Consider the following 24462-nt stretch of genomic DNA (forward strand, 5'->3'; position numbering starts at 1 on the left):
TTGGGACAATGTCCCTATTGTATGATCTCTACTACATAGGATGAACCATGTTATTAGATTTTCGGTTTATTCTATTAACTATAACTCTGTCACCATTGTTGAAATTGTGGTCATTAGCATGATTCTTGTTACTTAAATTTTCCACTGTGGCTTGTCCCATATTTAAGTCATAATTTCCAACATTTTTTTTAACATTCTTATTTGTTACTTGAACCAACTAAACACGAGAGCTTTCAATGGAATGCTTGATATTTTTTTATTCCAAGAACTTTTTTAATTTTTCCCATGCCATATATTTCTCTTCTTTGGAAATTATTTCATCTTCATTACCTTGGAGAATAGTCTCATGTTCATGATAATTGGAAATCCAACTTTAGTAATGATATTTAAGTAATCTCTTCATAAAAGGAGCATTTGTTGGTGATTAACCAAGCATATCAATTGATGGATTTTCGTTATAATTTACTGGTTCTTCTGTTGTATTTTCTAGCTAGGTCTTTCACTCCATCAGAATTATTAGCAACATTGTTGTTATCTTCATTATTGAATAGAAGTAAAACTTCCTCTTTAGTCATGGACGTGTGAACCTGTTTCTTATCGATAACTCTTGTTGCAAGACCCTCCTTTGCTACCTGTCGCTTATAGATTTTTTCCTCCATTGTTCCATGAGAAACCAAGCAATAAGGATAAACATGCTTTGTATTTCCACTTTTCCACACACAAAAAGGAGTTTAAATATCATGTGTTGGATTTCAGGAACCATAAAAAATTATCACACGATTGGTTGTTGAAATAGTTTTACCCAATGATCTAGCTCTAGTTGATATTAAAACATAATGGACCTTTTTATTTGAAGGATTATTAGATTTATCTACTATGCTTTTCCTTTGGGCACCACTAGTGTGTCCATCAATCCTATACCATTCCTTACCTTGCCTCCAATATTCATCTTTCTTTCCACACAGAGGTAATTTTGTTAGGAGTGACTCAATGTGATCTAATGTACTGAAGCATTTGGATAAAAACCAATGCCTTATCATATTTATTAGAGATCATCTCCAGGATATCTATAAACAAGATCGTCTTACCACTATAATCAAATTTTTTATAAGCTTTATCTAGAATAATGTCCTCCCACCACTTATTAGCTTGTAGTGGCACCTCCTCTAAATCACTGTCTTTGTTTTTTCTTGTCCAATTCACTTTACCTTTCATCTTATTTCTCTTCAAGAAGTCATGATCCATATCATCATCACTGAAGCTACCATCCAAAATGAAATTCTCAACTATGTCATCGCCTTGTTAAGAGTCTCTACCCTCTTTGGCTATTTGCAGTAACCCTAGATGATTCCAAATCTTGGCTAAAGAATGATATGAGTTGAAGAAGCATTTCCTATGTGCCCCTTTTACACAAATTATTTTCATTCTTCATAAACCCACGTACTTCTAGGAATCTGATGTATAATTGTCATTGTAATGGAGAAAATTTTATAGATATCACATATACACATTTTGGAGGAAGTTCATCCTTCATCACATTCAAGCCCATATGTTGTACAAAACCTTTTAACTATTATATAAGGCACGTGATCTTTGATTCATAATTTTCACATCATCTTCAATTGAATTAGCATGCTACCCATTTTCATTTTAGAAACATTGTCTGAAATATGGTTGTGTTCCCATGTATCCTTCTCTTACAAAGTATAGCATAAAATAATATTCCATCAAATTATTTTGTAAAGGTTAACCTATCAATGCAATTATGCGTTGGGTCTTAACTTGTTTTAATATATTTTTTATATCAGAATTTATGTTTTCTATCATGTGTGCCTCATAAAAAATGAGTAAATCAGGACCACTCTACAAAGCCTCACAAATACATCTGCGACAACCTTTTCTTTCACATATTTTTCATAAATATAAGTTTTGAAATGCTACATAGCCTATTAGTAGAATTCCACATTTTCTCCTCCATTTTTTTAATAACCTGTTGAAAATAGCAACAAGAAATGATAAAAATAGAATCGAGAAATTCCAGTTTAATTTGGCCTTCAATTAAACTGAGAATTCAAATTGAATTCTCTTCTCATAACAACTTGTAATAGTTAACTAGAGTGAGTTGACTTAATTAACTTAGGAATTTTGAGTTGGAAGTCTTTCTGAAGTCATGTATATGTTATCCCTATATTATAGGGGTGTAGGATGAGTTAAGTATGAGTTGTAATTAGTTAACTCAGTTTACTGAGTTAAGTCCAGTTAAATTAGTTCCAAACTATTTGAGGAACTAATAGTGAGTTAACAGTCAGTTGGTGCACTAATGCATTAACTAGTGCTACTCCAGTTAACTAAAGATTCCCTTATTGGAAACTCATGCATGTCGATTCTGAGAAAGACCCAATTGAGACTAGAGCGCAGGGACATTTTCTTGGGTTTATAATATCAATCCCCTGGGTTTATTATTCCCTTGGGTTTATAATATCAACCATGGTCAACCATGGTTAATCATAGCCAACAATGGTCAACCATGAGTGAATGTTGCATTGTGAAAATGATTGTCTCAATATGAAAATCAACCAGGGTCAACCGTGCTCCAATGTCGTATTGTGACAAGATTGTCTCGATATGAAAATCAATCTTGGTCAAGAATGGTTAACCATAGTCCAACATTGCATTGTGACAAGGATTGTCTCAATATAGAAATCAACCATGGTTAACCATGTTTATTTTAGGGTTTATAATATTTATCCTTAGGGTTTATATACCTTGGGTTTATAATAGTTATCCCTTAGGTTTATTATTCCCTTGGGTTTATTAATCTAAGGGTTCATATTCCTAGGTTTTAATATTATTCCCTTAGGTTTATAATCCCTTCGGTTTATTATTCCCTTGGGTTTATAATATCAATCCCTACGGTTTATAATATCAATCACTAGGGTTTATTATTCCCCTAGGTTTATAATATCAATCATGGTCAACCATGTTTTATAAACTCAATCATGGTACACCATGGTCCAATATTATATTGTGACAAAGGTTGTGTTAATATGAAAATCAACCATTGTCCAACGTCGCATTATTCCAAAGGATGCCAAAATATGAAAATCAATCATGATCAACCATAGTCCAATGTTGCATTGTGACAACCATGATCATCCATGGTCAACTATGGTCCAATGTCGCATTGTGAGAAAGATTGTCTTAATATGAAAATCAACCATGGTCAACCATGGCCAACCATGTTTATTGTAGAGTTTATGGTCACATTATAACAAAGATTGTCTCTTGGTCCAACATCGCATTGCAACAACCATGGTCATCCATGGTCAACCATGGTCATCCATGGTCATCCATGGTCAACCATGGTTAACCATGGTCCAATGTCGTATTGTAACAAAGATTGTCTCAATATGAAAATCAACCATGGTCAACCATGGCCAACAAAGGGAAACCATTGTTCACCATTGCATTGTGCCAAAGGTTGTCTCAATATGAAAATCAAACATGGTCAACCATATTCCAATGTCACATTGTGACAAAGATTGTGTCAATATGAAAATCATTCGTGGTCAACCATATTTATTTTGAGGTTTATAATATTTATCTTAGGGTTTATATACCTTGGTTTTATAATAGGCTTTTCTCAATATAAAAATCAATCATGTTCAACCATGGTCCAGTGTCATATTGTGACAAAGACTATCTTTATATGAAAATCAACCATGACCAACCATGGTCCAACATTGCATTGTGACAAATATTGTCTCAACATTACAATCAACCATGGTCAACCATGTTTATTTTAGTGTTTATAATATTTATCTTCGAGTTTATATACATCGCGTTCAAAATATTAGACCCTTTGGTTCATAATCACTTGGGGTTTTAGTATTAATACCTTGGTTTATTATTCACTTGGGTTTATAATATCAAGATTCAATCCCTTAGGTTTATAATATCAATCATGGTCAACCATGGTCAATCATAGCCAACAATGGTCAACCATGATTGAATATCGCATTGCGAAAATGATTGTCTCAATATGAAAATCAACCATGGTCAACCGTGCTCCAACGTTGCATTGTGACAAGATTGTTTCGATATGAAAATCAATCTTGGTTAAGCATGGTCCAAATTTGCATTGTGACAAGGATTGTCTCAATATGAAAATCAACCATGGTAAACCATGTTTATTTTAGGGTTTATAATATTTATCTTAGGGTTTATATACCTTGGATTTATACTAGTTATCCCTTAGGTTTATTATTCCCTTGGGTTTATAATATCTATCCCTTGGGTTTATTAATTTAAGGGTGCATATTCCTAGGTTTTATTATTATTCCCTTGGATTTATCACATCTATCCCTTGGGTTTATTAATTTAAGGGTTCATATTCTTAGGTTTTAATATTATTCCCTTAGGTTTGTAATCCCTTCGGTTTTCAGTATTAATCCCTAGGGTTTATTATTCCATTGGGTTTATAATATTGATCACGATCAACCATGTTTTATAAACTCAATCATGGTACACCATGGTCCAACATCATATTGTGACAAAGGTTGTCTCAATATGAAAATCAACCATTGTCCAAAGTCACATTGTTCTAAAGATTGTCTCAATATGAAAACCAATCATGATCAACCATAGTCCAACGTCGCATTATGACAACCATGGTCATACATAGTCAAACATGGTCGAACATTGCATTCTCCGAAAGATTGTCTCAATATGAAAATCAACCATCGTCAACTATGGTCAACCATGTTTATTGTAGGGTTTATGGTCACATTATAACAAATATTGTGTCTTGGTCCAACCTCGTATTGTGACAACCATGGTTATCCATGGTCAACCATAGTCCAACATCATATTGTGACAAAGATTGTCTCAATATGAAAATCAACCATGGCCAACCATTGTCTAACGTCGCATTGTGCCAAAGGATGTCTCAATATGAAAATTAATCATGGTCAACCATAGTCCAACGTCGCATTGTGACAAAGATTGTGTCAATATGAAAATCATCCGTCATCAACCATGGTCAACCATGTTTATATTGAGGTTTATAATATTTATATTAGGGTTTATATACCTTGGGTTTTTAATAGACTTCTCTCAATATAAAAATCAGTCATGTTCAACCATGATCCATTGTCACATTGTGACAAAGACTGTCTCAAAATGAAAATCAACCACGATCAACCATGGTCCAATGTTGCATTGTGACAGATTTTCTTGACATTACAATCAATCATGGTCAACGATGATCAATAACCATGGTCGCATTGTGACAAATATTGTCTCTTGGTCCAACGTCACATTGTGACAACCATGGCCATCCATGGTTAACCATGGTCTAATGTCACATTGTGACAAAGATTGTCTCAATATGAAAATAACCACGACCAAACATTGTCCAATGTCGCATTGTGACAAAGATTGTGTTAATATGGAAATCATTTGTGGTCAACCATCTTTATTTTAGGGTTTATATACGTTGGGTTTATAATATTTATGTCATGGGTTTAAGATTATTCCCTTGGATTTATAATCCCTTTGGTTTTAATATTGATCTCTTGGGTTTATAATATTTATCTGAGGGTTTATATAGCTTGGGTTTATAATATTAATCCCTTGGGATTAATATTATGCCCTTGGGTTTATAATACCTTTGGGTTTTAGAATTGATCCCTTGTGTTTATATTATCAATCCCTTCAGTTTATCAATGGAAATGTTCATATTCCTTAGAGTGAGGATAAACCACATTAGTTGATTTGAAACGTCGACCAAATCTTATCAATGTGATTAATCCAGAAAACTTATATCTAATTATTTAATTATTATTATTACTGATTAATTAATAATTATCATTCAAATTTAATAATTAAATACTAATTATTTAATATTTTATTATTGTTTAATTTTAATAATAATAATTATTATTATTATTATTATTATTATATTTTTATTGTAATATTTTTATTATTGTTATATATTTATCTATAATTCCTAAATTCTTCCATTGATTGTAATTAATTAATTAAATATAATTGTGCTAAGTTGATAAGGTTGCCGCTTACCATTGGATTCGTTCGAACGAAGTGACGTTACCGAGAAAAAATCATCCTCTACCGACGTCAGCAACCCCACTTGGAGTGAGCATGTATACTGACGTCAGCACCACACCTGTAGGATTGGTTCGAACGAAGTGACGTTACCGAGAAAAAATCATCCTCTACCGACGTCAGCAACCCCACTTGGAGTGAGCATGTCTACTGATGTCAGCACCACATCTATATGAGAATGTAGGAGATTCTTATAGGAAAGAGCTAACCAGTCATATATCGGGTATTTAATGCCTTCAGAGCGGCACGCGATTTAACGCGATAACACGGGAGCGGGCAAATTCGGCATTAAATAATATTTGCCCGCTCCCGTGTTATCGGGCTAAGTTGCGAGCTGTTCTGAGAGCATTAAATACCCAATATATGGCTGGTTAGCTCCAGCCATTCTTATAGGCATGTGAAAGCGAGTTATTCTTTTTCAAACAGCAATAGCCGCGTTTGCGTAGACTTATTGTTGCAATTTTGGCATCTCACCTACCGTGAGATGGGAAAAAAGTCCGTCAATCTGCTGCTAGTTGATTCATTAATGCTATGCATGTGAACACTCAAGATATTGTTGCAATTTATGGAAAAATATCAATTATTCAGCAGGTATCATTAATGCTATGCATGTGAACACTCAAGATACTGTTGTAATTTGGGCATCTCACCTGTCGTGAGATGGGAAAAAATCAATCAATCAGCAGCAGGAGGTATGGTTCGCTTATTAATGCTATGCATGTGAACACTCTTGACTTTTGATGCAAATGCTGTGAGATGGGAAACAATCAGCAGCAGCAGGTATCATTGATTTATTAATGCTATCAGCTATGCATGTGAACAGTAAAGATATTATTGCAATTTCGGCATCTCACGGTCTCACCGACCGTGCGCCAGTGCTGAAACTTGAACGCTTCAACGCCAACCGAGCCCCACTTTTAAAACTCCGTACGAAAATTTACTATTTTCCTCGACAAACACTGACGAACGTGCCCCACGAGGTTTACAGGTCGAATTTGGAGGAACATCGGCTCAAATAAACGAGTTAACTTTCCGGTGTGGCTGGCTGCGTAATTCATAATTAAGTGAACTGGAAGCTTCTACATAATACCCTAATTTTTTTTTTTAAGTAAGGAATTTTGATTTGGCTCAAAAGTAATTAAGTTTTGTTACTCTTTTTAATTAAATTGATCATTACAAAAGTGTCAGGTTAATATGTGTTACGTTAACATGTATCAGGTAAATATGAATTTTAGTTTTTATAATGGTATTATAACAATTACTATATAATAGTTAGTATTATAGTAATGTTGTGATTTGATACATAAATAATAGACTTTTAAATATATATTTATATAATATTTCTTATAATTTTATAAAATATAGTATATAGTACCTTTAAAGTATAATTATTTTATATTTAAATTTAATTTTAAATAATTAAAATGATTGAATTTAAAAATAATAATTTAAATTATTAAATTTGAATTTTGTTTATATAAATGTATATTTAAAAGTCTATCATTATACATATATATATATAACATGCTCATACGTAAAAGTTAAAAATGAAAAGAATAGAAGCTTGATCTTTTTTATACCGGCTAGATTTGGATTTCAAATGGATCTACATTGGTCTTTATTTCTTCAAATATATGTACAAATTATATGAGTAATTCAAACATTTGGTTTTTTAATCTTTTATAAAAAAATTTAAATTATATTTAGAAAGCATAAAACTCTTTAATCTTTATCTCTTGGAATATAATGTGTAAATTATATGAGTAGTTTGAATATTTGATTTTTTTAAATTTTTATGATTTTATTTTCTAATTAGTTTTCAGTAATTAGTTAGTTGTTTTCTAATTAATTTTGCTCAAAATTTGATTAGATGTTTTTCAATTAAGTTGAGTTAAAATATATCTTTACACAGAATAATTATTGTAAAGTTAATAATTACTTTCAAAAGGGTTCATAATATATTTTTTTCATAAGAAAATTTTTCTCTTAAGCTTCTAGAAAAACTATATGGATTTACTTAATGCATAATTAAAAGTAAGAGTTAAATGGATTTACTAAAAATATTTAATTTACTAAAACTGATCAATCATATATCAAAATCTTTATTCTTCTTATTAATATAAAACAAATAATAATTTTATCAACATTCACATTAAAAATATTAATATGTTTATATTAAACACAATGTTTTTTCTATAATATATTATATGCATCTATTTAAATGAACACATTAATATGATTAATGTAATTTTAAATGTCATATTTTTATATTTTCTTACTTTTTATAGCATAAAATGAAAAAAAATAAAAATTATCCATATGACTATTAATTATTCCATGTAAGAATTAAATTACAATTTTGATTTTTAATTATTCAAATTTTGTTCACTCGCTTGTAAGGATTAAGTGTTTAATCTCTGAAATGTTGTAAACTTTAATTTTGGTTTGTATTTGCAATATTCATTTAATTCTTGTTTGTGTTTGCAATATTCGTGTTTATTATTACTAGGCTTGACTCTCGAGGATTTGAACTTTGAATTTCATGGTTTACAAAATATTCATAATGTTAGTTTATTACTACTAGGCTTGACTCTCGAGGATTTGAACTTTGAATTTCATGGTTTACAAAATAATCCATAATGTTAGGATTGTCATTTTAACTATTCACATCAACTCTAGAACACTGTAGAGTAGTGTGGTTCATGTCATTCAAGGCAGTCTGCACATTTACATTTTTACTCCTACTTGTTAAAGGGTTGAAAAGCACATAAATAAATAATGGTGGGCAATAACTCTTGGTAAGTATATTTTTATTTATATATTGTCCCTATAACTAATTGTAAATATGTTATTTATGTGAGTATGAGTTGTTTTCAAGTATTTTAATTTTAAGAGGTTTAATATTGAAAATTAATTGCCCAAATATCTAAAAAACATGGCATAAATATTGTAATTGCATTCAGAAATTATGACATAATTAAATGTTTGAAAAATAAAATTTTCAATAATGTTGAAAAATAAATATTGGTTTTCAATGTTAAATATTATAACTTGCATTAGTGAAATCTAAACTAATAATAATCTAGAAATAAATAAATTGTTAGAATCCTAGCTTACCAAAAAATAATAATATATTGAAAATAGTTATAAATAAATAAATAAAATAATTATATATTTACTATAATAAATATATGTCTAAATTATCTACCTTCACATTGTTTTTTAATATTTCAATAAAATTCAAAATTACTATTATAAATATTATTATACCAGGGGTCATAGCGCTATATTATTTAAATTCAAAATATTTTTATATAATAATAAGGTTTAAAATTTCATTTAATTGCGTAGATTTTTTATATTTGTGGGATGATGTATATAACAATTCATTTAATCTTATTGATTGATCTTTTCAAAAAAACAAATGGTTCTCATAATTGTTATATTTGTGGGATGTCGTATACAACAATCCATTTAATTTTATTGATTTATCCTTTCAAAAAATAAACTGCTCTCATAATTTTATATCGTTTCCTAGGTTTGGTACGCGCTAGATTTATTGATTTATCCCATCAAAAAATAAACTGTTCTCATAATTTTATATCGCTTCCTAGGTTTGGTACGCGCTAGATTGGAGGAGTGTACCATTTATCGTGGTCGTGCTAGAAGATTAAAGCTACCCAATAAAACTGGCAACACATATCTTCTTAAAATTTAAATGAATTCCATGGAATGGAATTGTTCATAGATGTAAAATGATGTGACACCGATATCACTAAGTGGAGCATAGGTTGTAAAATAGTTATTGTTTTTTTATTAATTACATGTGTACACCAGTTATGATGCTAAAATAAGAGTTATAAGAATTTAACCAATTATATTTGAAATAAATAAATTTATATATTATGAAAAAAATAAAATTTAATTGTTAATGTTAAACTATGAAGGATTTGCAAATTTTGTTTTGTCAAACACAACTAATAATTATCTAATAAAAAATTAAATAGGTTATACATTGTTTTTCTCAAGTATAATAAATGATATTTACAAATGGATTACAAATTAAGAATATTCATGATTAAGTAGAATTGAATTTCAATAATAATCAATAATATTACACACATATAAATTCACAAAAATAATAATAAATTTTAAATAAGTTATAATTTTGTTAATATTTAATTGTTAGATGGTGTTGTAGCAAACAACAATTCTCCATTAATTTTTGTGCATAATAATGGTGAACTTTTATTATTCTAAGTATTTAGTTTTATCCTTTATAAACACTAAGACCTTTTCTATATGCCCGGCATTTAAGATGGACAATTATCTGGTATGCATCATGCTTTAATTTTCTGGTTGAGATCTCAGACCTACAGGTATATTCATAGTTTTTGAAAGTCTCTTAAATTTCTATGATGATATGAAATATATGCAGCTCTAAATTTTGTATATTGTATAAACGAAAGATGGATAGACAAATACTCTGACTGTAGAGGAGGACATGTCAAAAGCCTGCTCTATTTTCTGTATATTCAGATCTCTTTTTTGATCATAATATAAATACATCATGCTGCTTTTTCTTCGGAAAAAAAAAATAACACTAAGAGCCTTATTTATGCTTTTTAATAATAAAATTGCATTTTAAAAAGAACCGTTATAGCCTTAACAAAACTCATAAAATCTTCCAAGTAGAATAAAATCTCTAAATTACTTGTTTATTTTGAAACCCTGAAATCCCGAAACCCCGAGATTACGCCATCTTTTCTCGAATGATGCACTTAGGAGAGTTGGCGCACATTTTCATTTGTGCACCAATATTCTATTATAATGAAAAAGGATATGCTTCCGCCACTCAGTTCTTTTAAGCTCGCTTTCCTTGGAAGCCCGTAACATTTTTTTAAATTCCTATTATATAACCTTATGGGCATTAGGGTACCCGAGTTCCATGTCACCCTAACAAAGTTGGCCCACGTTCCTGATTGCTTTATGTTTTTATTTTATTTTACAGTATGGGCCCCCTTTTTGCTTCAATGTCCCACCTACCTAGAAGCCCGTCACATATTTTAATTCTTAATTCATAAAACTTATGGGTATCTGGGCTTTCAAGTTTTCCTTTCTCTTATTTTTTTTTTAACACATGGTGAATCGGTAACTATCAAGTTTAATCCACGGGAGACCCAGGATCAAACCTCATTGCTGCCACTATAACACCAAGAGCATAACCAACCACCTGCAGGTCGGGTATACTAAGATCCTATGATTTTAGCAAGAGCACACCCACGGGAGGGGGGTCCGCCCCTCTAGCCGCCACCACAGCAGGTCACTGTACTCAATGAGATTTGAACTTCAAACCTCCCGGGCTTCGCCCATGTGTCTTACCGTCAAACCGCACATCACTGTGCCTTATTTCGCTAGAGACTTTTATTATTCCATTATAAGATTTTCCCATTTGGTCTTTCACTTCGCTTACTATCCCATATTACCTAGATTCCTAGAATCCCGGAGACATAATTAATTCCAAATTTTGAACTCTTACGGGATTTAAACTCCTGAGTTATATATGGAATCTATCATGTGGCTTCCCGCATCCTTCTCATCTAATCAATTTAACACTTTATTAATGGTTTGCACCGCCACATTTATGGTTAGCAATAGTTTATTTAATGAGTTTTACACCATTATTTTTACCATTTTGTTTGTTGTTTCCCGTTTCAAACTCTGTTATGCTAATTTTCCCTCATCTACTTATAATAAAAGTTTGAATCTTCTCGCCAAGATGAAATGAAGAAGACTAAGAAATCTCTCACCAACATTCCGCGAGTCCACACACAGAAACAATTGATGAAAATCTTCCGGACACAAGGATTTTCTCCAACACAATTTGTACTAGAGACTCGAGCCACTCTTCTTGGGAAAATATTTAAAAAAAACCTTGAAGATGGAGGGCCATGGGTGACAGTAAGAAAACTAACCATTGATGATGAGACTCCCTCTTTTGAGTTAACCCCATAAGATGCTACAAACTCTTTCCTGCATAGAATTGGAGCAAGACCATGACTTATGCCCTACAAAGATATGGTCAGATGGTTTGTAAAAAATGTTAATATCATAAAGTGGAAGTTTCATACACAAAAAGGTAATATAATTTGCTTGTTCACAGTGAGATACCTTCAATCAATGTATCATTTTCTGAAACCACAATGTTTGTTTTATAAAAAAATATGTAGATGATTTTATCAAGAAACACAGGGAACCGACCAACTCCATCAGAGATTGGAGAAAAGACCCAAACAAGCACAAAGTGGATGAAAGTGGTGAGTACTTTATAGATTCACTGGCCTCTCATTTTTGTCAAATAGTTACCATGTTATGTAGATTGCATGCATATCCCATTGTTTCAAAGTTTCATGATATTTGGGTCCCCTTAATTGATGGGGCTTTTAAGGGTTTTATTTTCGATTGGGCCACTATATTATACATTAACTTGGCCAAGCACATTTTGGGTTTTTGTACATCCTACATTGTCTCTGAAAAATAAAATCTCTCCATTCTATATGTCAACCTACTTCATGGATGCTTTGTATTTTTCTCTTGATTTCCGAGCCATGGGTTGGAAGTGGACTATATTTAACCCCTCTTAAATTCATATTTATCACAAAACTCTTTGGGAATCTAATTTCGACTATTTTTGACCCCTCTCGAATTTATATTTATCACAAAATTCTTTGGGAGTCTAATTATTCTAGCCAATTTTATTAAATTTGCCACTGGGTCATTATTCCTTTGTATGAAATCATTTTTGGAACCAAACCTCCCAAGATGTCCCTTGAAGCTATGGAAAATTTGAAAAATATTTGGAATTGGTTCGGTGATGTATTATTCACCTATATCAGAGTTTTGGGTAGTTGTGTGGCTCCCCATGTTCTGCCTCTTTACATTCTAAACAAACTCTTGTGTAGGGAGGTGGCTTACCAGACAGTAGGCCATGGAATCACCAAAGCATTGAAAAATAGTAACAAAAATATTTGGTCGAAATTCCCTCTGTCTTTCTGTATTTTCTCTCTAACCAATTATGATCATGCTGAAAAAAAGCTACAACCAATTGAGGCATTGAGAATAGCTACCATCCTTGCTAGGACATATGATCTTGATGGAATAGGAAAATAAATTGCCTCTACCTCTAGCATCATAAGGTATATTAATGAACGCAAATTTGATGATATATTTGATGAGGCCTCCTACTATAGCACGGTTCTGAACCGTGTAGATGAAACATTGTTAGTAGAGGAGCGAAAATAGTATTTCACTTATAGGGATTCCAAACTGGCCTCTTTGCCTTTGGACATTTTGCAACTGCCTCTATAGAAACAAGCCTCTTTGAAAGGCTCTAGAGCTTCCACTCAGAAATAAGCTTCCTCCCAATCAGTAGCCCCTCGTTAGTTACAACAAAAAACAACAACAAGTACTTCAAACTGTAGAGGAGAAATACAGACATTGGACCCTAAAATGGAGAAGGTATGGCATGAATTTGATGAAATTCTTAAGAAACCTAAGAAAGGAACACATGAGATCATAAAATTATATGTTGAGACTACTCCTCAACACCAAAATACTCTGAGCAATCCATTGACCATGCAACAGACCATGCCTAAGAAAACAACATCTAAGAAGACATCACTTTTCACTCAGCTTGAAGTTGAAATTATTCGTGCTAATCCAACTTCCAAAATTATCCTTAATATTGAGTAAATTACTCTCATGGATGTCTTGTATAGCCCTGTGCATAAGGTTGTAGTGAAAAGAGGCAAGAAAAAGAGAAATTTAGATGAATCATAGGATTTGGTTCTAGGAAAAATTCCCAACTCACTTCCCTGGGAGTCCCCTGGAAAGGATCTTCTACTGCTCCGACTGATGAGCTTGGGAAGTTAACACAATTTATAATTATAGGTGTTTATTCCTTAGCAACCATTTATAAAGAAATACAAGTTCAAGAGTTTCTAATAGAGAAAGATGAAGATATTTTCACCGTGGAGTAGGAGTTTATTAAAGAAAAAGAGAAATTCAAAACTCAGTGGAAAACAAAGTTAGATTAGAAGGCTATTTCCTTGGCAGCGCTTCAAAAGAAATTCAATACACTTCAGTTTAAATATGCAAAGGAAATTAAGTCAAAGTATGAAAAAATGAGAGAATCACAATAGAAACTGGAGCAATTGCAGGTCGGGACCCCACATTTGGTAAAATTCAAACAAGAAACCTATGATATTAGTGCTCTGCATCAAAAGAAGCAACAATTATTTTGTGATAAATTGGAATTAATTCATGTTCAATGAAAATTTGGTAATACTTTGACTGATTAATTAGTGGATATGATAATATGTTATGGTGAAGCCAAACGAGATCTTAATAAGCTACTCAAATGGAAAAACGGTGTTGAAGGAAAGAAATTTGACCTTCCTAAAACTGATGAAATGCAAAAGTCAATTATTTTTAAAGCATGGAAAGCCATAATTAATTTGGTTAAAAAGATCATAAATGATGCATGGGAGGTATCAAATTCCCTAGTTGAATCTATTAATTATTCATTACTTGAATCAAATCTTGTTTCAAGTTGCCCAGAAGATTCCCTGCTAGATGTAAAAATATTGCTCAAGGATTGGCTTGAAGAGAGGGAAAAATCGACTAAGAGAATTGACCAATTGACAAAAGTCAATTTGGATCTCAATTGGAAATTATTATTCAAACTTCATAGTCATTGGATAGTTCTAAAGGAGCTCACCGACACTACCATTCAAACGCTACCACCTTTAAGAGAATCTATCTTCAGTTCTTAGATGCACATTAAGCCTTGTTCTCTTCTAGAGCTAGAAACATTTCTAAAACTCCAAATTTTAATGGAAGCAAAAAATTGGATCATCTTCAACTAGCTGAGGGTTGTTACAACTATTTTCTTTTTATGTTAATATTTTAATTCTTTAGTTGAGAATTTTTAGGGAGATTAGTTTTAGACCATTATTGTAAAGAATACTATAAATCTCCTTCTCAAACTCTTTGCAAAAGGTTCTGAATTTTGAAGAAAAAGCAAAGCTTTAGTTTCTCTTTTGTACTCAACTTTTACTTTAATATAATCTGAACCAATTTCAATTCCATCACACACAAATAGCCAACACTTGGGCTAATTTGACTAGTTTTGTATGCATTTTATTTTTAAAGGAATTGTTTCAAATGTTTAAATATTGTTCATGTATGTGCTTCTATTAATTAGAGAATTATAAATTTTGGGTATCATTTTTAGAACCCAAGGTTGAAACAATTACCCGCGGAACGTAATACAAGTTAGCTCTACTGAACCAGTTTATACTCAGGTCATCGTGGGAGATTTGGCATAACTCTTCATTGGAGAATCCAATATTGATCAAACTTGTGGGGTTAGAAAGATTACTCATGAGGTTACCATAGGAAGAAATTTCATACCTGGGGGATCCAAAATTACAGAGATACATCATATTCAGTATCAAACTCCTACAAAGTGAAAAAAGGTGTGTAGTTGTTTATTAATTTTTGCATAAGCCTGGTTTGAAAAAATAGTTTGAAGGAATTCAAAGGGCATAGTGAAGAATTATTATCGGTAATTGATGCCCTGAAGAAAGAAAATGGAAACATGTAGTAAGCAATCTGAAAGCTCTAGCATGAATCACGAAGAAGAGGAAGAAATGCAACATGATATATCAAAATTACGAGACCAAGTGCAACAAATTTAACTCGCACAAAAATTTATAGAAAATAATATGGATAGTTTAAAGAAAGACGTAGAAGCTAAGATGTATGGTTTGAAGAAAGGTGTAGAAGCTAAGATGGATGGTTTAAAGAAAGGCGTAGAAGCTAAGATGAATGGCGTGGAAGCCAAGATGGATGGTGTGGAAGCTAAGATGGATGGCATGGAAGCTAAGATGGACGACGTGGAAGCTAAGATGGACGACGTGGAAGCTAAGATGGATGGCATGGAAGCTTGGATGATTTAGAGAAAGGCATGGAAGATTTGTAAACAAATTTGAAGACAGATTTGACAAAGTTTCTACAACAAATGCTTACTAATGGAGAAAAGGTTGTAAAGAAAACTCATGATGAGAACAAAATAAATGTTAATCATGATTTCATAGACTCTAACGTTGGATCGAAGAACCACCATGTTCCAAAGATCGATATGAGGAAGTTTGATGGCAAGGATCCCGGAACATGGATACTACAAATGGAGCAATTTTTCGATCTCCATAATGTGCAAAACACACAAAAGGTACACATTGCAACTTTATATTTAGAAACAAATCAGTTTGTATGGTATCAATGGCTTTGTTCTCGTAAAAAAAATGTCACTTGGGCTATTTTTACGGATGAAATGATAGCACATTATGAGGATACAAAAAGAAACACTTTTTTTAGCCAATTGATAAATCTCAAACAAAAGGGTTCAATGATGGAGCACATTGACGACTTCCAAAAATTGAATATAAGGGTAAAAGATATTCCAAAAGAGCATAGGATTGATGTGTTCATAGGGACTTTAAAAGATAACATCCAACATGAGGTTCGCCTTTGGGAACCAAATTCATTGGAGAAGGCATTCAAGTTGGCAAGAAAAATGGAAAGCAAAATTATGGCAACAAGGAAGCCTACCACTCACAATCACAAAGATGGAAGTGTCACTGCCCCTAGCCATCCACAACATACAAAGTTGACACCACAATAATTGGAAGAAAAAAGAGCAAAAGGACTTTGTTACAGTTTTGATAGCAAATACACTAAAGGTCATAAGTGTGCAAAGAAGAAATTATTTTACATAGATTGTGAAGAGGAGGAAGAAAAGGAACAAGAAACGTCAAAAGAAGAAGATATACACCAGGAACAAACCGTAGAAAAAGAAGAAATGAATTCAACCATATCTTGTAATGCATTGGCTGGAATTACCACTCCTCAAACTATCAAGATAGAAGGGCATATCCAGAGGAAAAAGGTAATAGTGTTGATTGATTCAGGAAGTACCCATAATTTTATTCATTGTAAGATAGCCAAGGAATTGAATTGCTTCCTATATCGAGCACCAAAGTGTCAAGTGATGGTTGCAAGTGGAGGAACCATAAATTGCTCAGGAAAGTGCCATAATATCAAGCTATCCATGGGAGAATATGTATTGAATAGCCCAATGCTTTCCATTCCAATGGGTGGTGTTGATGTTGTACTAGGAGTCCAATGGATACAATCCTTGGGTACAATAGCTTTTAATTTTGAATAACTTTTCATGAAATTCTCTTCAAAAGGAAAGGAAGTTGAATTAAGGGGTATCGCAGGGAAACTAGGAAAGATAATCAGCTCTAACGGAATGACAAAGCTTCTAAAGAAATAACAACGAGGCATAATTGCACAATTATGTTCACTAGAGGTTCCCACATCGAAATCATCCATTTCTCTAGATCTCCAAAATGTCTTAGACAATCATTCCAAGGTATTTAAGACTCCCAAAGGTCTCCCACCTATTCGTGATCATTATCATGCTATTAATTTGATTCCAAGAAGTGTTCCTCCAAACATCAGGCCTTACAGATATCCCTATGTCCAAAAGAGTGAAATTGAATGTATGGTTGCAGAAATGCTAGAGGCCGGTATAATTCAACCTAGTCAAAGTTCTTTCTCTGCTCTAGTAGTATTGGTTCACAAGAAGGATGGATCATGGTGCATGTGTCCAGATTATAGGGAGCTCAACAAGCTCACTATTAAAGATAAATTTCCCATTCCTGTCATTGATGAATTATTGGATGAATTGCCTGGATCAATCTACTTCACCAAGTTGGATCTTCATTCAGGATATCATCAAATCAAAATAAGACTGAAGACATTCCAAAAACAACATTTAGAACTCATGAGGGTCATTATGAATTTTTGGTCATGCCTTTTGGCCTTACTAATGCACCTTCTACATTTCAAGGTTTGATGAATTCCATTTTCAAACCCTTCCTTAGAAAATTTGGGTTAGTTTTTTTTGATGATATAATAATCTACAACAAGTCTTGGAAGGATCATGTCCAACATGTTGACATGGTGCTCAAACTATTGGAGGAGAAACAATTATATGAAAAAATCTCCAAATGTTTCTTTGGAGTATAAGATGTGGAATATCTGGATCATATTGTATCTCATGAAGGTGTCAAGGTAGACCCTAGCAAAATTAAAACCATCAAGGAATGGAAAATCACCACATCCATAAAGCATCTACGAGGATTTCTCGGGTTGAGAGGGTATTATCGCAAGTTTGTTAAGAATTATGGGAGAATAGCAGCACCTCTAACAACATTATTGAAGAAAGATGCATTTTCATGGACTCCAGAAGAAACGAAGGCCTTTGAACATCTTAAAGAGGCAATGTGTCAAGCACGAGTCTTAGCTACACCAGACTTCACAAAAACCTTTATAGTGGAATGTGATGCCTCACAAAATGGAATTGGTGCTGTTTTAATGGAAGAAGAAAGACCCATTACTTTCGAAAGTCGTCCAATCAAAGGAAATTATTTACAAAAAGCTATCTATGAGAAGGAAATGTTGGCAATACTACATGCACTTAAGAAATGGTGACCCTACCTAATGGGAAGACACTTCAAGGTAAAAACAGATAATGATATTCTTAAATACTTTTCAAAACAAAGATTATGTTCAGAGGAGCAACAAAAATGGGTCACAAAGATGTTGGGTTATGACTTTGAAATCATCTACAAAAAAGGGAAGCAAAATGTTGTGGCAGATGCACTCACAAGAAAGGATGAGGATGTGGAAGCATTTCTTTGCGCCATTTCTATTATCCAACCAGATTGGATAAATGAAGCAAGGGATGAATGGAAGAATGACGAGGAAGTGTGGGCACTCATTCAAAAGATACAACAAGATCCAAGTACATTTGATAAATTTAGCTGGAAAAATGATTCGTTATGGTACAAGGATCAGTTATACCTATGTAAGAATTCCCAACTCAAACAAAAGATTCTTAGGGAATTGCACACCTTTCCCTTAGTAGTGCACTCAGGATTTCTAAAAACCTACCACAGGGTTAAGAAGGATTTTTTTTGGGATGGCCTTAAATCGGATATTCAAAAGTTTGTGGCGGAATGTTTGGTTTTCCAACAAAATAAATTTGAAACAATTAATACCCCGGGACTATTACAACCTTTATCCATTCCAAGCCAACATTGAGAGGAGGTTTCAATGGATTTTATCACAGGTTTACCCAAGTTCGAAGGAAAGAGTGTTATCATGGTGGTAGTTGAAAAAATTACTAAGTATGCACACTTTTGTGCATTATCTCATCCATTTAAAGCGAGTACAGTTTCTACTACATTTATGGAAACAATTCAAAAGCTACATGGAAACCCAAAGATTATTGTAAGTGACAGAGATCCCATTTTCACTGGAAATTTTTGGATAGAATTATTTTCTTGTCTTGGTACTCAGTTAGCTCATAGCTCATCTTATCATCCTCAATTTGATGGGAAAACTGAGATAGTAAACAAATGTTTGGAAGAATATCTTCATTTCTTTGTATCTGATAAACAGGCACAATGGGTCAAATGGTTGCCTATGGCTGAATGGTGGTATAACACTTCCTTCCATATTGCAACAAAAATGACCCAATTTATGGCACTTGATGGATATCATCCACCATCCATCACATCATATTTAAGAGAAAATTCTAAGGTTCAAGCAGTGGAAGATCACATCGAGCATCAACAACAAGTTCTCCAACTCTTAAAGGATAAGCTCACCTTGGCGCAGAATAGAATGAAACAACATGCAGATCAACATCACAGCGAAAGAAGTTTTGATGTAGGTGATTGGGTATTCCTACGGATACAACCATATAAACAAATGTCCCTCAAGCAAACTAAGAAGGATAATAAATTATCACCAAAGTATTATGGTTAGTACAAGGTGCTGCAAAAGATAGGTACTATGGCATACAAATTGGAGCTTCCTGCAGCTTCCCAGGTGCACCCAGTTTTCCATGTTTCATGTTTAAATAAGGTTATAGGTGACAAGCTTCCAGTTCAAACAATATTGCAAGAACTTGATGAGGAACAAAAAATCATATTTGAACCTGAAGCAGTCAAAGAAACAAGAACTCCACAGCTACAAAATCGATCAATTTCAGAGTATCTCATCAAGTGGAAGAACTTACCCGTTGAAGATTCCACATGGGAGGATGAGAATTTTGTACAAAAGCATCTAGAACTACTCAAGCATTGAGGACAACACTTTTTTGAAGGAGAGGGTCATGTTAGGTCCCTATAATATTAGTGATTCCCCCATTAATATTGTCATTGTATCCCTTATTGTCATTATTGTGCCCCATAGAATCCCTCTATTGTTATTTTTGTGCCTTTGTATTATTATTGTTAGGTCAGCTTGGTTATATTGTGACCCCTTAGACTCCTATATGTAGATAGGAGGTTTTGTCATTTGAATCATCCAAGAATTGTTCATTTGTGTAATGTAAAGGAGGTTGCCCCCTCGAAGAGGCTTATTTCTAAGGCATTCATCTATATTTTCTATCTTTTTGTGAGCTGGTTTCATAATAGTAACATTTAAAGAGGATCCTAAAAAGAAAACTACCAAATATCCTTATGATATGGAAGGCCTAAAAAAATTCCTTAAAACACTCTCTAATGAAATGGTCAAATTAAGCAAGCAAGTTGCAGAAAGTTCTTCTTCAAGAAGATCCTTTAAACCTATCATATGCACTCAACTAGCTACACCACTTTCTCAACCACTTTCATAAATATCAGTTATTGATGATGATGATGAGGAAGAAGAGGAATAAGAAGTATAATATGTATAAGAAGATACTGAAGAAGAATAATTATCTGAGGAAAACAGTCTATGGGATTATATTTTACCTATCTCAGATGAAGAAGAAGAGGAATCCATGCATATCACAACCATAAGCAAAGAATCTACAGATGCATCCTCAAAAGGCTATAAAACTACAAGTGATTCTCCAACTGATAAAGGTATGCCTAAGAAAACCTTTGTTCAAACTACTAAATTTTATTCTACTCCTAAATCATCTTTCTTAGCTTCACCTTCTTCTAAGACATTGATAGTATCTGATAATATTGAATATAATATTTCCGAATATAGGAAGGAAACGAAGGCCAATATTTAACTCTATGAAGTCAACAAATTAAAAAAATAGTAGAAACTTTTGCTTCATGCTTTGCAGTTCCAACTTCTTCATTACCTTCAATTTTTTTTTTTTAGAGGTGGTTCATGGGTGGCTATTACATCCACAAAAAATCTAGGCAGATCAACCCTGAAGGGAATCTTTTAAAGCCCTTTAGCTAGACTAGCAAGGCCTAACCCCAAGGGCATCGAGGAGAATTGACCCTGTGACCTTTCAATTGGAGAGGTACTTAACAACAGGGACTCAACTAGTTGAGCTAGCCCTTGGGGCTTCATTACCTTCAATTGTTGTAACAACCAAGGGTCCAAATTCAAAGGCTTCCATTTCATCTAGAGACAAGATTGATTCATCAGATGTTGTGCTTATTCGAGATAGATCAAATTCACATACTCCTCCTTTTCCCCTAACCTTTGAAATATTTAACAAAAATGTTCATAATTGTCTAGTAGATTCAAGAGCTTCATCAAATATCATGCCCTATTCAATATGCCTAAGGTTAAACATGAGGCCTCAAAAATACACTACCCAAATAGTCCAAATTGATAGAACAAAGGTTAGGGTTCTAGGAAAAATGAATGGTTTTTTAATCAGAACCTCATCTAATCCTAATGTTTTCAAAATAATTGATATTTTGGTTGCTGATATCCCAAAAGTTTATTGCCTCATATTAAGTAGAGATTGGTCAGAGAAGCTTAATGGTTATTTTTCCACTGATTGGTCTCATCTTTGGTTTCCTCAAAATGGAAAACCAAATCAAATTAGGATTGAAAGAGAAGAACATATGAAGTACATAGTAATCGACCTTGATCAGGAAAACAAACATGTTTCCTTCATGAACAATATTATGGGTAGTTATTCTTCAGAATCTTTCTTTCATAATTTTCGTACCTTGATCTCACCTCATCCTGATAAATATGTGTCTTCCCAAATTTTAAAATTTCTCACAAACAAATTAATCCAAATGTGTAAATATTGTGGATTATTTTGTAGATAATCCTGTAAATAATTTATTTTGGACATTTTATTTTGATGGATAAAAGTCTAACGATGGTGCAGGAGCTAGTTGTATTCTAGTAAGTCCAAAAAATGAAAAAAACATGTTAACCTACAGACTTGAGTTTGAATACACTAACAATGTGGCAGAATACAAAGCACTAGTACAAGGAATCAATAGAGAAATATGTCTTTGTAAAACCCTCCTCAAAATCTACCTAAGCAACCGGCCAACCAAGGTAAACATGCGATGAGAGGCCACTATGATATGATTCAACCTTCTAGGTAACCTTAGAGAAATGGAATCGACAGAAAAAAAACACATAGGCCTCCCTCAGGTACTTTAGGACCCCCAGGAGCTAATCCACCACTCCAGGTGCCCAACCCCTGAGTTAACCTAGCATTTAAATGAATTAAACTCAAAATCACTCCCATGACAAGGCATGCATGCGACTGTAACCCTATAGCCTCTCTCCCAGGCTTGCTTGCCAGTGACTAAAGACCAAAACTATCAGTGCTATGCCAATGAATCTGGGATTTGAGCCACGTTTTCAGGCCCAAAGCCCAGGTCACAGACCAAAATTTAACTATCACTTAAAATCGGTAAAATAACATGGAAAGGACAGTACTAAAGAAAATACTTTTTCAAGACCTTGACTCGACCCCTACTAGCCAGGATAGGAATTTTGTCAAACACTTAGTAAATATGCATCCTATAGGTGTAAATAAAAAATATGAGCATAGGGGTCTCATACTTATCTGAGATTCATTATGAAGCATTATCTCCTTATCACATTATCTGTCATTTCATCCATGAGGTCATAGATACATTGATCATTCAATAACAAGTAAGAACATGATGAGAGCCACTTATGGCTGCTATCATAAAAGATGTAAATAACCAACATAACAACGACAAAAATTCCAATGAAATCACAACCATATAAACCACAAATAATCCATCATAATGATCATAGAGATACAAGGAGAAATAACTTTTCATTAATGATGCAAAATCCAAACTCGAGATGGGACTTCCACGTTCCACCAGAGCATATAATCACTGAGCCAAATCTCTCTTCATCCATTCACCCTCGTGCCATATTCCAAGCATGAGTGTGAGATCTCATATAACATATCAATCAAAACTAATCCAGGGCTTTCAGAGGCCATCCACCTCAACCCATCAAACAACGATTCCACCTCAAGGTTGGACATCACAAAACCATCATCATATCGGTCTCTATCCAAACCTTCCATGGATCCAGAGTGTTTGTTCCAACTTGGCTCCGAGGAATAGTAACTCAACTCAGGACTGTTGTCAGTCTCTAGATCATTTGTCCAAACAAGACTTCTAGGACTAGTAACTCAACCCACAACTGCTGTCGGGCTTTCATAGCATTTTTCCAACCAAGGCTTCCAAGACTACTAACTCAACCCACCAAGCGCTTCTAGAGTGTTTGTCCAACCAAGGCTTCCAGGACTAATAACTCAACCCAAGTTGTTATAGGGATTCCATAGGATTTGTCCAACAAAGGCTACATGACTAGTAACCCAACCCAAACAATTATATGGCTTCCAACCGTTTTTCCAACCAAGGTTTCCTGGAGCTAATAACTCAACCCAAGCTAAGGAGACATGAGAACCAACCAAAACAAAACAAGGAAATAAATCCACAATATCCATGGCTATCTAAGAAATGGCAAGGCTATGAAAATCCATTATCAATCTAGGAAATCCTCCATACCAGTGACAAATCATAACAAAGAAACCACATGCATGCCAAAACTAGTGAGGAAGACATACATGCAACTCAGTACCTGCAAGAAAAACTATTGTAGCTGCTAATCCCGATGCCCTCTTGCGCTTTCTTCCTTTTCCTTCTTGCTCCAGAAATCCAAGCATGCCACACCCTCCAAGAGTGCTCCAAGAAAACTCCAAGTCTCGAAGAGTATGAGAGAGAGAGAGAATAATAAGAGAGCTACAAAACTGAACTGACCAAGTCTTTCCCTCTTATCCTCAAAAAGCCTTTTTATTAATGAGGCCTCTATTTTCTTCATTTTCCATTATTTTCCTTCATTTTCCTCCTCACATGCAACCTGTGACCTTTCACCTTCCAT

At 33.5% G+C, this 24462-nt stretch overlaps 1 pseudogene; it reads right to left on the minus strand.

Annotated features, from left to right (window-relative positions):
* Window positions 1-31: 31 nt before the first annotated feature.
* Window positions 32-24462, minus strand: part of LOC149202020 (protein CHROMATIN REMODELING 20-like) — a 95816-nt pseudogene continuing 71385 nt past the window's right edge.

This window comes from Pinus tabuliformis, chromosome 2_1 (assembly GCF_031772625.1).
Source record: "Pinus tabuliformis cultivar Carrire ecotype Pingquan chromosome 2_1, CPIR1, whole genome shotgun sequence".
NCBI classification, from domain to species: Eukaryota; Viridiplantae; Streptophyta; class Pinopsida; order Pinales; family Pinaceae; genus Pinus; species Pinus tabuliformis.